This window comes from Bos taurus, unplaced genomic scaffold (genome assembly GCF_002263795.3).
Source record: "Bos taurus isolate L1 Dominette 01449 registration number 42190680 breed Hereford unplaced genomic scaffold, ARS-UCD2.0 Super-Scaffold_1723_ScbfJmS_2085, whole genome shotgun sequence".
NCBI lineage: Eukaryota > Metazoa > Chordata > Mammalia > Artiodactyla > Bovidae > Bos > Bos taurus.
In genome coordinates, this window is record NW_020192292.1 from 8,343,960 (window position 1) to 8,360,818 (window position 16,859).

Sequence of the window (16,859 nt, forward strand, 5' to 3'; positions counted from 1 at the left end):
CAAGCCCCACCAACAAGACAGAACTACAGAATAGTCACAATGTGTTTGAGACCAAATCCCAGTCATGGTAGGCCTACTTTTCAGGCGCTAGTGGAATGTTCTGGAAAAGAACTTTAAATAATCAAAGCAATACCTCACACACAATGGATGCTTTCTACCTATGTGCCAAGCACAGTATAAGGCCATCCTCACAGACTAATTCATAAGGCCTCATGTAAAGACCTCAACTGGGGGCACCCTCATCTAAATTGTCAGCATACTGGGGCTATTGCCAATCCAGTGACATCAGACTGTGGTTTGGATCAAAAGTTTCTGCTTCATTATGTGTCAGAATGATGTCATGGCTCTCTAAGAATTCACAGTTGGGGGAAAAAGTCTCTCAGGAACTATTCTTTTTTTGCCAAAATGGTGCCATTCAGAGTTGTAGGAGATGTGGCTTCCCCAACCAGGTGCCCAAGTCACCTTGGCTCACTCCTTTGAGAAGCAAGGCAGGAAGACATCCCGCGGGCTCAGCTTTGCCCCTCTCTGACATCCGTTCAGAGAGTTGAAATCCGTTGGCTTTTCAGGGCAGTGGGTGACACTACCCACGGTCCTTACATATCTTCAATAGGTTGACATTTCGCATCATTTGCATAAATCAAAGTGACGGAGGTGCATGAAGTTGCTGAGTTAGGGAGATGATCATAGAGAAGAGAAAAAGACATTTCATGTTCTTACTGATGAGTGAAATAAGTAAATTTTGAAAAGGAAATGAGAAGCTTTGTGGGAGGAACCTTCTCAGGGAGAGAGCTCAGTGGTACCTCTGTCTTGTACCCCAGTAATAAACTGCTGGGGAAATGTCTCAAAACCACCCATTATGTGCACCCTAAAACTCAACATGTAGAATTCACATTTTCCCTGGAAACGAGAGTCTTGATTAGGTAAATCCTGATCTCGGAATACAAACTCTCTGTGTCACGTGGAAAATTGAATCCGGTTTCCTCTAAATGAAACTTGAGTCTTGGTCCCCCTATGGCTGTTGATCTTTATCCTTTCCTGCAAAAATAAAAAGTAGGTTTTTTTTTTTTCCTTACCGTTGGTGTGCAGAAACGGCCTAAATCAGCTTCCAAGCTGCTTTGTTCAAAAGGATTTTCAGTAGAAGTAACCTAAATGTCCAGAGACAGAGGAAGGATGAAGGAGATGGGGTACATCTATACAATGGAATATTAATCAGCCACAAAAAAGAACAAGATAAATGTCATTTGCAGCCATATGGATGGACCTAAAGATTATCACACTGAGTGAAGTAACTCAGAGAAAGACACATATCCCAGGATATCGCTTATATGTGGAATCCAAAAAAAAAAATGATACAAACAGACTTATTTACAAAACAGAAATAGAGTTGCAGATGTAGAAAACTAACTTATCCTTCCAGGGTGTAAGGGGAGGGGGATAAATTGGGAGACTGAGATTAACATACACACATGACTATATATAAAAATAAATAACTAATAAAGACCCACTGTATAGCACAGGGAACTCTACTCAGTACTCTGTAATGTCCTATATGGGAATAGACTTAAGTAAGTATATGTGTACATCTAACTGATTCACTTGGCTGTACACCTGAACCTAACACAACTTTGTAAATCAACTATATTCCAATAAAAATTAAAGAAAAAAACAAAAAAAGGAGTTTCAAGAGTTCAGTGAGTGTCCCAGTTCTCAAGTGTTTCTTATGCGCACAATAAATCATTGTGAAATACAAAAAAAAAAGAGTTCAGTGAGTGGCTAGAAGAGGCAAGCAAGCAAGCAAACAAACAAAAACCCCAAGCGGTGCAGCAATTTGGGTCAGAAGTTGAAAAACACAATTGTTAGGCCTCATTCAGGAAGGAAGATCTTTTTCATGTTAATCAACTACTAATTATAAAATAGGCGAGAGCAGGCGCTGTGAGGGACTGAAAAGGCGGGGGCTGGGGCGGCGCTACTTCATAATTTAGTCACCCTGGACTGGAGAGTGGGTGTTGTAAGATTTGGCACCAAACCCCAGCGAGTCACTCTGTAGCGTGGGTTTCTCTCAATTTGGGTTTTCAGTTTGGATACCACGGGGTGGGGGAACTAAAGTCATTGTAAGACCAAATTATCACATTGCTGATGTCCACTGCCCAGAACCAAGTCAAAGGGAGGGGACTTGTAGTCTAGGAAGTAAATGGAAGGAAAGCGATCTCAACGCTGCTTTTGTGTTAGAATTGCTTGGAGGGCTTTAAAAACTCTTGGTGTCCAGGCTGCACTGTGAATGAATTAAATCAGATTTTCTGGGAGGAAGATTCAGGAATCAGTTTTTTTAAGTTAATTAATTAATTAATATTAAGTTACTGTTGATTGATTGTTTCACTTATTTATAGGTATTAGTATTTTTAACAACAAAAACCTCCCTAGGTTGGCTTCCCTGGTGGCTCAGTGATAAAGAATCCACCTGCCAATGCAGGAGACAGGTGATTTCAAGGTTCGGTCAAGATTGAAAATCAAGAATTAAATAGCAATAAAGCATAGCTAAAATAATCAAGTATTCTAATATGTTCAGAGTCTGTATTTTCTCTTATGGTTGGCATGCAACATGTGCGATTAGCGTTGTTGCCTCATATTAGCATTGAGATACATGTAAACTGAATACCTAATCAAGGGGCCAAGTATGGGGACTGACTTTGAGCAGACAGTAGGCTGGCAAAGCTGATGCCCTCCTCAGAGAGATGGGCCCCTGTGAACTCATGGGCTTGGCACTCGGTGTAGTTGGCCAATCAGTTGCTACCAAGTGATTAAGGTGGAGCAGAGATCCGAGAACCAGACATGCAGGCGGATCTGGGATTCCGAGGAAACAGCATGGAGAGGCATTAAATATGGAAGCCCCCGGACTTCCCTGGGGGTCCAGTGGTTAAGACTCTGCACTTCCAATGCAGGGGGTGCAGGTTCCATCCCTGGTCGGGGAACTAAGATTCCACATGCTGTGTGGTATGGCCAAAAACAAAAGAGAAACAAAAACCTATGGAGGCCCCCTGAGATGGGGTGGTGCACTGGAACAGCATCAGAGAGGAAAGGAGCTTCATTCTGCCCCACGCTATAGAGTTCTTGATTTAGGCGCAGGCAGTAACCACCCTCCTCTTTGGTGGGGGTTTTAGAGTTTGAGGGGATCTGCTAAGGCATCTGCTTCCTGGTAGGTCTGAGTTAGTTTCATGTTCAACGTGTTTGAGTCAAGAGCCACCTGTCAGATGGAGGACAAACTTTTGAGGTGCCTAAGACTTTCCTGGCTAGGACAGCTGTGTGCTGCAGTAATGGGACTGGTACACCAGGCCATTCCTCCATGGCTGAAGTCCTTGTAGCCTTCAGGGTCTGCTTGTGAAGATGGCACCCAATAAACATTGTACTGCAGCTCATTTGAGGACATTCAAGGGCTTCCCTGGAGAAGGCAATGGCACCCCACTCCAGTACTCTTGCCTGGAAAATCCCATGGATGGAGAAGTCTGGTGGGCTGCAGTCCATGGGGTTGCTAAGAGTCGGACACGACTGAGCGACTTCCCTTTGACTTTTCACTTTCATGCATTGGAGAAGGAAATGGCAACCCACTCCAGTGTTCTTGCCTGGAGAATCCAAGGGACGGTGGAGCCTGGTGGGCTGCCGTCTCTGGGGTCGCACAGAGTCGGACACTACTGAAGCGACTTCGCAGCAGCAGCAGCAAGGGCTTCCCTGATAGCTCAGTTGGTAAAGAATCCGCCTGCAATGCAGGAGACCCCCGTTCGATTCCTGGGTCAGGAAGATCCACTGGAGAAGGGATAGGCTACCCACTCCAGTATTGTCGGGCTTCCCTTGTGGCTCAGCTGATAAAAGAATCCACCTGCAATGCGAGAGACCTGGGTTCGATCCCTGGGTTGGGAAGATCCCCTGGAGAAGGGAAAGGCTACCCACTCCAGTATTCTGGCCTGGAGAACTCCATGAACTGTATAGCCCATGGGGTCACAAAGAGTCGGACACAAATGAGCAACTTTCACTTTCTCTCACCTAACAACTCTTGATAGAGTGCCTGATAAATTTCAAGCGCTGGTGAGAGAGGACTTAGTGAGCTAACCGGGGGTTGGGGATGGGGATGGGGTGTGTCCCAGCCTTTTAGGGGGAAGACAATTCCAACAGGGCTCAGAAAGCTCACAGAACAGGAGGGGCATGATACAGAAAGAGTTCTTAGAGGTACTGAATCTTAAAGAATGACTAAGTGCTCCCTAGATGAAAAGAGCTGGGAAATACATTCTAGGCAGAGGAGACAGAGAAGGAAAAGCATGTTTCTACTGGAGACCATGCACAGATTAGTATGGCTGGGGTGTTAAGTGTTTAGATGTGTGAACTGAAGGAGAGGGAGGGACCAAGAATGATTCCCAAAGAGGGACTTCCCTGGTGGTCTAGATCCCACATGCCCCAACTAAAAAAAGATCCCGTGTGCCACACCAAAGATCAAAGATCATGTGTGCCAAATAAATACATCACACATTGCTGGTGGGGTAGTAAAATGGCAGAGGGCATGGAGAGTGACTACTAATGAATACCAGTGTCATTGAATGATGCAGAGAAAACAGGTGGCAGAACACATTTAAGAGGGACCGGTGCCTATGGGACCTCCGGGTACTTATGTCCAGTAGCCAGGAAGGTGGTGTGCCTCAGGCTCCTAGGAGAAGTCTTGGTAGGAGATGGTGACTTTGGAGTCATCAACTTGGTCATCAATGGTCATTGATGTTATGGGAAAGGATGCCATCACTTAGGAAGAAAGTGTAGTGTGTGAGGGCTCTGGGCCAAGGAAAAATCCTTAGAGAATACTGACATTTAGGGGATAGTAGAGGAAGAAGAGTTCATGCAGGAGCCAAAAGAAGAGCCTAAGGAAGATTTGAGGAGAAGCAGCCAAGTGGGAGGAGGGATTGTCATGAGATCCCAGGGCATTAAGGTAAAAGATCCAATTTAAATACTATTATATAATTAAGTCTTTGCCCACATTCTTAGTACCATTCTATACCAACCCTGCTTTGCATGTATGGGTAAGATGAATTTCGTGCAATGATCAATTCTCTGTAATTAAAAAGTTCCCTTTAACAAGAGAATTTTTTCCAACAGGAACATTTTTTAATCCCCCCCCCAACCCTTTGCTACAAAATGCATTTACAGGCAGACCTTGGATATATTGTGGGTTTGACTGCAGACCATGATAATAAATCAAATCTCACAATAAAATGGGTCACGTGAATTTCTTGGTTTCCTGGAAGATATAAAATTTATATTTACACTCTACCATAGTCTATTAAGTGTTCAATAACTGTATGTCTGAAAAAACAATGTATATGCCTTAATTTTAAAGTACCTTGTTGCTAAAAATTGCTAACCATCATCTGAGCCTTCAGTGAGTCAGAGAATTAACTGATCAGAGACCACTGATCACAGTTCACCATAACAAATAGAATAACAATTAAAAAGTTTGAAATAGTTCAAGAATTAACGAAATGTGACACTGAGACATGATGTGAGCAAATGCTGTTGGGAAAATGGTGCCGATAGACTTATTTGATGCAGGCTGGTCACAAACTTTCAATTTGTAAAAAACCCAGTATCTTCAAAGCACAATAAAGTGAAGCCCAACGAATAGAGTTCTGCCTGTGTTCTCCTATTACATATATGGTACATATTATAACGTCCTTTTTGGATAACTGTCCTGCTAATAAGAGACATTTCTAATTATTAAAATGTATACCAATAAATAAGCCATAAAGATATATTGTACACCACAGGAAATACAGCCAATATTTATAATAACTTTATTTTTCTTAATATATATATTTTATTGAAGTATAGTTTACTTACAATGTTTCAGGTGCACAGCAAGGTGATTCAGTTATACATATACACATACATTATTTTTCAGATTATTTTCCATTATAGGTTATTATTATTAAGGAGATCTTCCCTGGTGGCTCAGATGGTAAAGCGTCCACCCACAATGTGAGAGACCTGGGTTTGATCCCTGTGTTGGGAAGATTCCCTGGAGAAGGAAATGGCACCCCACTCCAGTATTCTTGCCTGGAGAATCCCATAGACAGAGGACCCTGATAGGCTACAGTCCATGGGGTCGCAAAGAGTCGGACACGACTGAGGGACTTCACTTTCACTTTCACTTTCATAGGTTATTAACAAGATATTGACTATAGTTCCCTGTGCTATAGAGTAATCTTTGTTGTTTGTTGCATATCAATTTTTTAAATTAGAAATCTAACCTTCTTTTCATACCAAGTCAAACAACTGGAATCAAAACATCATAAATGTTTTAGCTAGGTAAAAATTCATAAGTTTTCTAAAATGCATATTATACGTACTTTTTATATATGTGTATACAAAGGCTTTTCTACTACACTTAGAAAGAACATCAAAAAAAGCGAAACTGGAAAACATAAGTAAATGAAATGGAAGCACTGAATATGAAATAGAAACAGTGAGATAAACTAGATAAAAGTAAAAGATCCTCATATAGTCCAGTTGTTTTTAAACATGGCTGCTGATTAGAAACATATGTGGAGCTTTGAAGAAAAAAAGACATACTTGGGCATTTATATTTTATCTTATATTACAAGATAATTCTGATACACATCTGGATTTGAAAAAGTGATTACAGATTTTTCTATTAAATGGTAGTTTTGGTGGTCTAGAATATAATAACTTTAAGTGGAGTAAAATGTATAAAAATTTTGAATCACTATGTTCTACACCTGAAACTAACATTGTATTGTAACTTAACTAAACCTCAGTAACAATTTTTAAAAAATACACAACAAATAAGCATCTTAGTCTCTCAAAACGTGATTTAATTAAACTGCTAATGTATAAGCCAAATGTCTGGTCACTGATATGAGTGGTGTGACTCCAGAGGCTTATCAACACATCACTTGCACATGAGATTGTTTTTAACAAGAACATTATAAGTTTCTCTTTTACAAGTCCCGGTCTCTGGGACAGTTTCACTGCTGCCCCTGCCCCTAGAAAGGCAGAGATCACCTCTCGAGGGCAGAATTAGTTCCTCCACACTCAGCAGCCCTGTTATTCCTGTAGATCATCTTGGAAATAAGAGGAAGAGGCGTGGTCCCCAGAAAACTGAAAAGTGAGCTGTCACTGTGGACTCGGCACACATGCCCTAAGTTGCCTGACACGTTTTGACAGTGATATTGAACGTAGACATTTATTAAGTGCTAACTCTATGGCTGGCATAAGCCTTTAATCATCACAGTTCAGTCGCTCAGTCATGTCCGACTCTTTGTGACCCCATGAATTGCAGCACACCAGGCCTCCCTGTCCATCACCAACTCCTGGAGTTCACCCAAACTCATATACATCGAGTCGGCAATGCCATCCAGACATCTCATCCTCTGTCGACCCCTTCTCCTCCTGCCCCCAATCCCTCCCAGCATCAGGGTCTTTTCCAATGAGTCAACTCTTCGCATGAGGTGGCCAAAGTATTGGAGTTTCAGCTTCAGCATCAGTCCTTCCAAAGAACACCCAGGACTGATCTCCTTTAGGATGGACTGGTTGGACCTTCTTGCAGTCCAAGGGACTCTCAAGAGTCTTCTCCAACACCACAGTTCAAAAGCATCAATTCTTCGGCGCTCAGCTTTCTTCACAGTCCAACTCTCACATCCATACATGACCACTGGAAAAACCATAGCCTTGACTAGACAGACCTTTGTTGGCAAAGTATGTCTCTGCTTTTGAATATGCTATCTAGGTTGGTCATAACTTTCCTTCCAAGGAGTAAGCGTCTTTTAATTTCATGGCTGCAGTCACCATCTGCAGTGATTTTGGAGCCCCAAAAATAAAGTCTGACACTGTTTCCACTGTTTTCCCATCTATTTCCCATGAAGTGATGGGACCAGATGCCATGATCTTAGTTTTCTGAATGTTGAGCTTTAAGCCAACTTTTTCACTCTCCTCTTTCACTTTCATCAAGAGGCTTTTTAGTTCCTCTTCACTTTCTGCCATAAGGGTGGTGTCATCTACATATCTGAGGTTATTGATATTTCTCCCGGCAATCTTGATTCCAGCTTGTGCTTCTTCCAGCCCAGCGTATCTCATGATGTACTCTGCATATAAGTTAAATAAACAGGGGTGACAATATACAGCCTTGACGTACTCCTTTTCCTATTTGGAACCAGTCTGTCGTTCCATGTCCAGTTCTAACTGTTGCTTCCTGACCTGCATACAGGTTCTCAAGAGGCAGGTCAGGTGGTCTGGTATTCCCATCTCTTTCAGAATTTTCCACAGTTTACTGTGATCCACACAGTCAAAGGCTTTTGGCATAGTCAATAAAGCAGAAATAGATGTTTTTCTGGAACTCTCTTGCTTTTTCGATGATCCAGCGGATTTTGGAAATTTTGATCTCTGGTTCCTCTGCCTTTTCTAAAAACCAGCTTGGACATCTGGGAAGTTCAGAGTTCACATATTGCTGAAGCCTGGCTTGGAGAATTTTGAGCATTACTTTACTAGCATGTGAGATGAGTGCAATTGTACAGTAGTTTGAGCATTCTTTGGCATTGCCTTTCATTTGGAACTGGAATGAAAACTGACCTCTTCCAGTCCTGTGGCCACTGCTGAGTTTTTCCAATTTGCTGGCATATTGAGTGCAGGCACTTTCACAGCATCATCTTTCAGGATTTGAAATAGGCTCAGCTGGAATTCCATCACCTTCCACTAGCTTTGTTCGTAGTGATGCTTTCTAAGGTTCACTTGACTTCACATTCCAGGATGTCTGGCTCTAGGTTCAGTGATCACAACCATCGTGATTATCTGGGTCGTGAAGCTCTTTTTTGTTACAGTTCTTCTGTGTATTCTTGTCATCTCTTCTTAAATATCTTCTGCTTCTGTTTAGGTCCATACCAGTTCTGTCCCTTTATCAGAGCCCATCTTTGCATGAAATGTTCCTTGGTATCTCTAATTTTCTTGAAGAGATCTCTAGTCTTTCCCATTCTGTTGTTTTCCTCTATTTCTTTGCATTGATCGCTGAGGAAGGCTTTCTTATCGCTCCATCATTTAGTGTTGAAAAATAACCTTATAAATAGGGTTATCCTTCCCATTTCAAAGATAGGGGAAACAAGGCAAAGAGAAGTAAAGTGACTTGCCTGCGGCTGTCTAGCTAGAGCCTAGTAAGACTGGCAGCACTTGGCCTTAACTGTGATCTACCGCCTCTCAGGAGGGGCTTCCCTGGTGGCTCAGTGGTAAAGAATCTGTATCAGTGCAGGAGATGCAGGTTCGATCCCTGGGTTGGGAAGACCCCGGGAGTAGGAAAATGGCAACCACTCCAGTATTCTTGCCTGGAACAATCCCATGGGCAGCAGGGACTCTGGCGGGTTACAGCCCATAGAGGGTCACAAAGTGTGACACAACTGAGTGTGCGTGTGTGCACACACACACACACACATTTGTCTCTCAGGAAAGCAGGAGCACGAAGCAGCGGCGTGGCAGGAGTAAAAGTGAGTGATTTGAAGTCAGCCTGGTTAAGTCCAAGCTTGCTATCCTAACAGCTGGCTGTGCTACATTTGGAACTTACGCACCCTCTCTGAGCCCTCGGTTTTCCTAATCTATCACCAGGAGGATTATGAATACTCGCTGCTGCGAACCTCACCCGGTTTGTTGGAATGATCAATGAGATGTTATTCTAAACGAAGGCTTAAAACGACAAAGCTCTGTGCAAACCGCGAGCAGGTGATTCTATTATTTCCGCAGAACCTCACTCGACAGTGGACGCAGAGTAGGAGCCCAGCACCGCTGATTGAGGGGATCGCAGAGATCCCGGTCCATGTCTGGCGACACGATCTGCATTTTATTGTAACTCCTGCCTTGGGAATCTGTCCCGAGACTTGTTCGGGACTTTTCAACTCTGTCTCCACAGCACCTGGCTCAGTCCCTGGCCCAGAGAGAAGCCTAGGACATGGTATTAGTTTTGTGGGCGGGTAACAGTGGGAGCGGCAAGAGGAGGAGAGGCCCCTAACAGCAGCACTTGAGGAGTCACTTTCTGGGCGGGCTAACAGCACCAACCTGTGGCCAGCAGAGGGCAGCAGAGACCCTTCCGAAGCCCAGACCTTCTCAAAGCGCCTGGTAAGCCGCCAGGAATCCGTGGCATCTCGGACCCTTGCTTGAAATTTAGCCTCTCTCTAGGGAGGCCTGGTGTGCTGCAGTCCATGGGGTCGCAAAGGTACGGACCGCGACTGAGCGACTGGACTGAACTGAACCAAGGGGTGGAAAATTGCGCTCCGTTTGACTAAAATGTTTTCCGACCCTTAGCAGTTTGCCGAATTTCGGCCTGAACTAGGGCAACAGGAGTCGTTTTAGTCACCCACGGCCATCCCCAAACGTTCACTGAGCACCGCATCCATGAGCTCTGAAACTCTCCGCGGAGAGACAGCGTGCTGCCCTGCTTCCTTGCCACAGAGCTACCATGCGTTTGACAAAAGGTATTATCAAATTTGTAAAGAGTTACTGGCTTTTGAAGACTGAGAACTGGAAACTTCTGTTTTGGTTTGGCTTTTTAATAGTGTATTCAAAGTCCCTTAGAGAGAGCTGCCATCTACATATTATTTTGATGTTCTATAGTTAATAGAAAGGCTCATAAGTCCTCATTGGGAGTCACTTAAAGTGGTTGAATGGATGGTAATTATTTTAGCTAGCAATGGAAAGAAGAGCCCAGCATACTGGTAAAGTGGCCTGCTTCTACCAATTGATGGGCCAGCCTTATTATTTTTTCCATTTGACACCAAAAGGCTGCTGGGACTAATGGCTTTTCAAGAGAAGGCAAAAGCTTTCTATTTATTTACCTTATTCTCTAGCTTTTACAGGGTCCCATTTAATACCCTTAATTACTCTATAGCAGTTGAGTGAAGGGGTTAAGAGTAATTGGGCTTTGGAGTCAGACAAAACCGGCGCTTGAATCCTGGCTCTAACAGCTGCCTGGGCTGGGCCACTTAGGCTACCGCTATGAGCTTTAATTTCCTTATCTGTAAAATGGCAACACTAATTCCTGCCTGGAAGGGTTATTGTAAAGATTCAATGAGATGATGCAGCTAAAGCACTTAGCCCGGAGCAGGGACCGGATGAGTGCTCAGTAAATCATAGCCCCTGATATTACTCAAATATTGTAAGAATGCTAAAACACATCCATACACAATTATGATTCACATTGAGGATAGTCAGTGGCCATGATAAATGCTCAAATCAAACCCTCATAAAGTAATGAGGTTCAGAGGAAGAGGTAATGCCCCCAAAGTTGGTCAGAAACTGGCTAGAGATGGACCTTAAGGCCTGTCTGTCTGAGGCTAGAACTAAAGTTTTCCATGGTCAACTTTCTTCTGGAATGGCAATCAACTCTTCCCTCCACCTGAGATGTCTCAGAGCCCTGGGTGAAGGGGCTGCCCTGAGTCCCCTTGGACATCCATCCTGGAGCCCATGGCTCTAATTGAGGCTGACTCCCAGGAAGCCAAGTTATTTGCCTAAAGTCACACAGTGGCTGAGCAAGGAGACCTGGGAGAAAGAGTGGGAAATCCCTTGTTCCTTAGCCTTGGCCCTGTAGTTCTGGAACAATAGAGTATAATTAATATTCAAGGCATCCAGTCATTCATAAATATGGCACCGGGGATACAGTGATGATCAGGGAACAGACCCAGTTCACTGTCCTAGGTGGGGAAGAAAGACAGGGATAACATGGGGTGGCCAGTGCTGTGATGGCTCTAGGGAGCCATGGGAGCTCAGAGGAGGACAGCTAATCCAGACTTAGTGGAGGTGAGGTGCGGGCCAAGGGCAACACCAACTGGCCAGTGACACAGTGCTATTTGCATTCATTTTTTGACCAAACATTTACTGAATGAGGTCCCTGTGCCAGGCACTGTGCTAGGCACGATAAAATACAGAGATTACTCAGGCCTGGGTATTGCCCTTCTGAAAATTGGCACTTTCCATTAGGAAGTAGGTGGCATGGTGCTTTTCAGTTTATTCAGAATTATCAACTCCCTCACCTTCAAGAAACAGGTAACAATAAGTCTGAAAAATTCATTGGTTGGATTTCTGCCTGGTTAAAACATCTGTTGATTATTTGTTCTTTTTGCATCACAAAATGTGTTATTTTGTGAGCAGGAAAGTGCACCTGAATTTCTGGAACTTCCTGCACAGTTATAGGTTGTGATATTAACTATTGGAGTCTTGAACACTGACCTTTGCCTTTGAGGTTGAAATCAAACTCAGCGTCAGTGATATTAAAGCAGATATGTTAGCACTGAGGTTTGTGTTTTGGTTTTGGCTTCCATTTTTTAAATTCTAGTTTTATTCCATTTAGAACCATGACATTTTGCACCATAGGTTTGTTCTACCTGAGTATATAAATTTTTTAACTGTATATAAATGGAATCTTGCTACTTCTTTTGGAATTCCAAAGTATTTCTCTTTTTGGTAAACAAGGCAATATACTCTCAGGGTACCAAACTCATCTGACCTAGAATTGGAAATGCTTCTAATTTCAATAATTCTAGAAGTTACTGACATTAAGTCAGTTTAGAGTGGACAGATTACCATTGCAGTCAGGTTTGGGGATACAAAATCTTAGCAAAAGGGTTGGGAAATTCTGAAAAATGTATCTCAATTATCTTCTTCAAAGTCCCTTTTCTATCATTAGTAAGTTGGATGCAAACTAACAGAAAATGCGAGTGTCATGCTATTTTGGCCTATGTTATTTCGATGTATTTCACTTTCCAACTTCACAAAGAATATATTCAGAGTATTTCCAATGAAATCCTCTGCTGTTGCCTTCACAACATGACCAAATCATAACCAAAAAACTAGGTTTTTGTACCATCTTGCAGGATCTTACTTCCCTGACCAGGGATCAAACACAGGGCCCCAGCAATGAAAGCTTGAGTTCTAACCACTGGACAACCAGGGAATGCCCTATAAATATATTCTAAGTGAATGATTCTTTAAGAAAATCTCTGTGGGTGCAGGTCATTGTAGATTGTTTCATAGAGAGATTTTAGGTGCAAGGAAATGGTCAGCTCCTGCATTCTGATATTATGATGAGCTCTGTGGCTTGATTTTCATCTTACCTGGAGAAGTACAGATTCGGATCTGCAATCTGAAGATTCCAGATCTGCATTGACTTTGGGTTGGGGAGACAGCAACAAGTGTGCCCTGTTAGAGCATCAGTTCTCTCTTTCTTCTTTCTGGGACATCGTTTAAAAGTTCCCACGACTAAGAAAAATATTTTTTAGACTTTAAAATGTGATAGAAAGCACATCACATGTAATTTATCATCTTAACTGTTCTAAGTGTACAGTTCAGTAGTGTTAAGTATAGTCACAATGTTGTAATGCATATCTCCAGAACTTTCTATCTTGCAAACTGAAATTGTATCCATTAAACAACTCCCCATTTCTTCTCCCATCTCTAACAGGTTTTATCAAGGGACCATCACCAATCCTTTATGGGTCAGTGTTCTCACTAAAGGGAATAATTGTTGCAGAAAACTGTTCTCTCCCTCTCCCTGCCCACTACTTGGGAACAAAGAAAGATTCTGAAGTAGTGATGTTTTATCTTTTGTTAACTCAGATCTCAGAGCTGAGTTCTGTTTCCCACCATCATTGCCCACAAGGGCTAGGAGCAGAAGTTTTGAGACCTTGAAATGCAGGGGTTTTGTAAAAATAAAAAGTTAAAATTAATTCTTTTTTAAAAAATTGAAATGGCAACCCACCCCAGTATTCTTGCTGGGAAATCCCATAGACAGAGGAGCCTGGTGAGTTACAGTCCATGGGGTCACAAAAGAGTTGGACATAACTTAGCCACTAAGCAATAACCAAGGGAAAAGTTGCAGAGATCCCCCTGGGCTAATAGAGTATTTTGTTTAGAAAGGGGGAGAGCTGGTTTGGAATTCCAGCTCTGAAGAATTTCAGGGCCGTGTGACTACTACAGACTGAATGTGTAGCCCCAAATTTATATGTTTTGACCTAACCCCCCAATGTGGTATTAGAGGTGAAGCCTTTGAGAGATTAGGAGGTCATGAGGGTCCACCCATGAATGAGATCCAGTGCCCTTATGTAAGAGACCCCAGAAAACACCCTCACCCCCTTCCTTAACCCTGGACCAACCACACCAAAAAGATGACTGTTCAATGCAGAGTACATCAGTGAGAACACTGGGCTGGGAAAGAAGCACGAGCTGGGAATCAAGATTTGCCGGAGAAATATCAATAACCTCAGATATGCAGATGACACCACGCTTATTGGCAGAAGTGAAGAGGAACTAAAAAGCCTCTTGATGAAAGTGAAAGAGGAGAGTGAAAAAGTTGGCTTAAAGCCTCAACATCAGAAAACTAAGATCATTGGCATCTTGGTCCATGACTTCATGGGAAATAGATGGGGAAATAGTGGAAACTGTCAGACTTTATTTTGGGGGGCTCCAAAATCACTGTAGATGGTGACTGCAGCCATGAAATTAAAAGACGCTTACTCCTTGGAAGAAAGTTATGACCAACCTAGATAGCATATTCAAAAGCAGAGACATTACTTTGCCAACAAAGGTCCATCTAGTCAAGGCTATGGTTTTTCCAGTGGTCATGCATTGGATGTGAGAGTTGGACTGTGAAGAAAGGCTGAGCGCCGAAGAATTGATGCTTTTGAACTGTGGTGTTGGAGAAGACTCTTGAGAGTCCCTTGGAGCTGCAAGGAGATCCAACCAGTCCATTCTGAAGGAGATCAGCCCTGGGATTCTTTGCAAGGACTGATGCTAAAGCTGTAACTCCAGTACTTGGCCACCTCATGCAAAGAGTTGACTCATTGGAAAAGACCCTGATGCTGGGAGGGATTGGGGGAGAAGGAGAAGGGGACGAAGTTGAGATGCTGGATGGCATCACGACTCCGATGGACATGAGTTTGAGTGAACTCCGGAAGTTGGTGATGGACAGGCAGGCCTGGCATGCTGCGATTCCATGGGTGTCGCAAAGTTGGACCACAGACTGAGCAACTGAACTGAACTGAACCAGGAAGCAGGTTCCCACCAGACACCAAATCTACCTGTACCTTGATCTTGGACTTCCAGCTGTGAGAAAAAAGTTTCTGTTAAGCGACCTGTACGTGAGTGCTCAGTTGTGTCCGACTCTTTGCAACCCCATGGACTGTAAGCCCGCCAGGGCTCCTCTGTCCATGGGATTTCCAGGCAAGAATACTGGAGTGGGTTGCCATTTTCCTACTCCAGGGGATCTTCACATTTTGAAAAAACAAATGGGTTACAAAATTATTTTCAATTATGTCAAGCTAGAGAAACAGTGGCACCCACTCCAGTACTCTTGCCTGGAAAATCCCATGGGCAGAGGAGCCTGGTAGGCTGCAGTCCATGGGGTCGCTGAGTTGGACACGACTAAGGGACTTCACTTTCACTTTTCACTTTCATCCATTAGAGAAGGAAATGGCAACCCACTCCAGTGTTTTTGCCTGGAGAATCCCAGGGACGGGGGAGCCTGGTGGGCTGCCGTCTATGGGGTCGCACGGAGTCGGACACGACTGAAGTGACTTAGCAGCAGCAGCAGCAGAGAAACAGTTATGGAAATGGCAGAGATTATTGTTTATATGGGAGAAAGATGTGACCCAAAGATAGTTACTTAGTTTTATCTCTGGAGGGGTTACTTTGTTTTCTGTGTTACACTTTGTTTTTATAATGGTAAACTGCTTCTACACAAGTCTCAACTGGCTTGGCAAACATCCTTATTTGGAATTCTTGAAAGAGTTTTTGCTTCCTGAAAAAAGGAAATTGTTACCTTTTGTTGCCTTTTTAACCCAGGTATCATTCAAGTGAGTTTCCAGCCCATTGGAAACAATTCCCATTTCTTTCTAGATCATAAAGTTCAGGAAATGGGTGTGTTTGTGGGGGAGGGGTCACAGCCAGTGAGTCAGAGTGGAATCAAGCCACTTGTCAGTTTCTCAAAACTGTAGAGAAAATGTGTTATGGGCTCTAGCCCTATTGGGCCCAACTTTCCCAGTTTCAAACCTTGATCCACCTGATTCCACCCCTTCCCAGCTAGCTAGCAATCTCATAAGATTATCATTGGAGGTGTAGATTAAGCCCCACAGATAATACATGGGGCCGGCTTGTCTATGTGTGTCGCAGTCAGCAAGAGTGAAATGCCAAACGGTAAGTCAAAGAAATGCTTTCAAAGTTAGCTTTTTGGAAGTGAGGGGGAAACTAGAAAGGATGGTTCTAGACAGATGATCTGGGCAGGGATTTTACTTGTATCAAGAAGAGCTGGAGTCTTTCAGAGACAGGAGGCCTTTTCTTTCCTCTTTGTCAATATGGGAAAATTGACTACTGCGTTCAGCTTTATACGAGAGAACTTCCAAGCTGAGGGATTTTTGGGGAAAAAACATCAGATTACCCAGCTTACACCAAATGCCAGCCCTCTTGGAATCATTTTTTTTCCCTAAATAGCATAATTAAGAGTTCAATTCTGATGGTACAAGTTACCTTCTAACACAGACGAATCTTTCTACAGTGAGCCAAGATAAACACCCTTGTATAATGATGCATCACAAGTACTAGAGTCAGCCTCCACCCAGAATTTTCCCAACCATCACCTAAAAAAGAACAGCACTTTCGAAGGAAAATAACTTTGAAGGAAAATGTACTGGCTTTTTTTTTTTTTCTCTTAGTAAATCTCAGAAACACATGTAACACGTTGGAAAAACTGATTGAGACAAGAGAAATTACTCTATTACTACCAAGGTTACCCGATTCACTCATGTAAAAGCTGTGGTCTTTATTTACATGGCAGATGAGAGAAC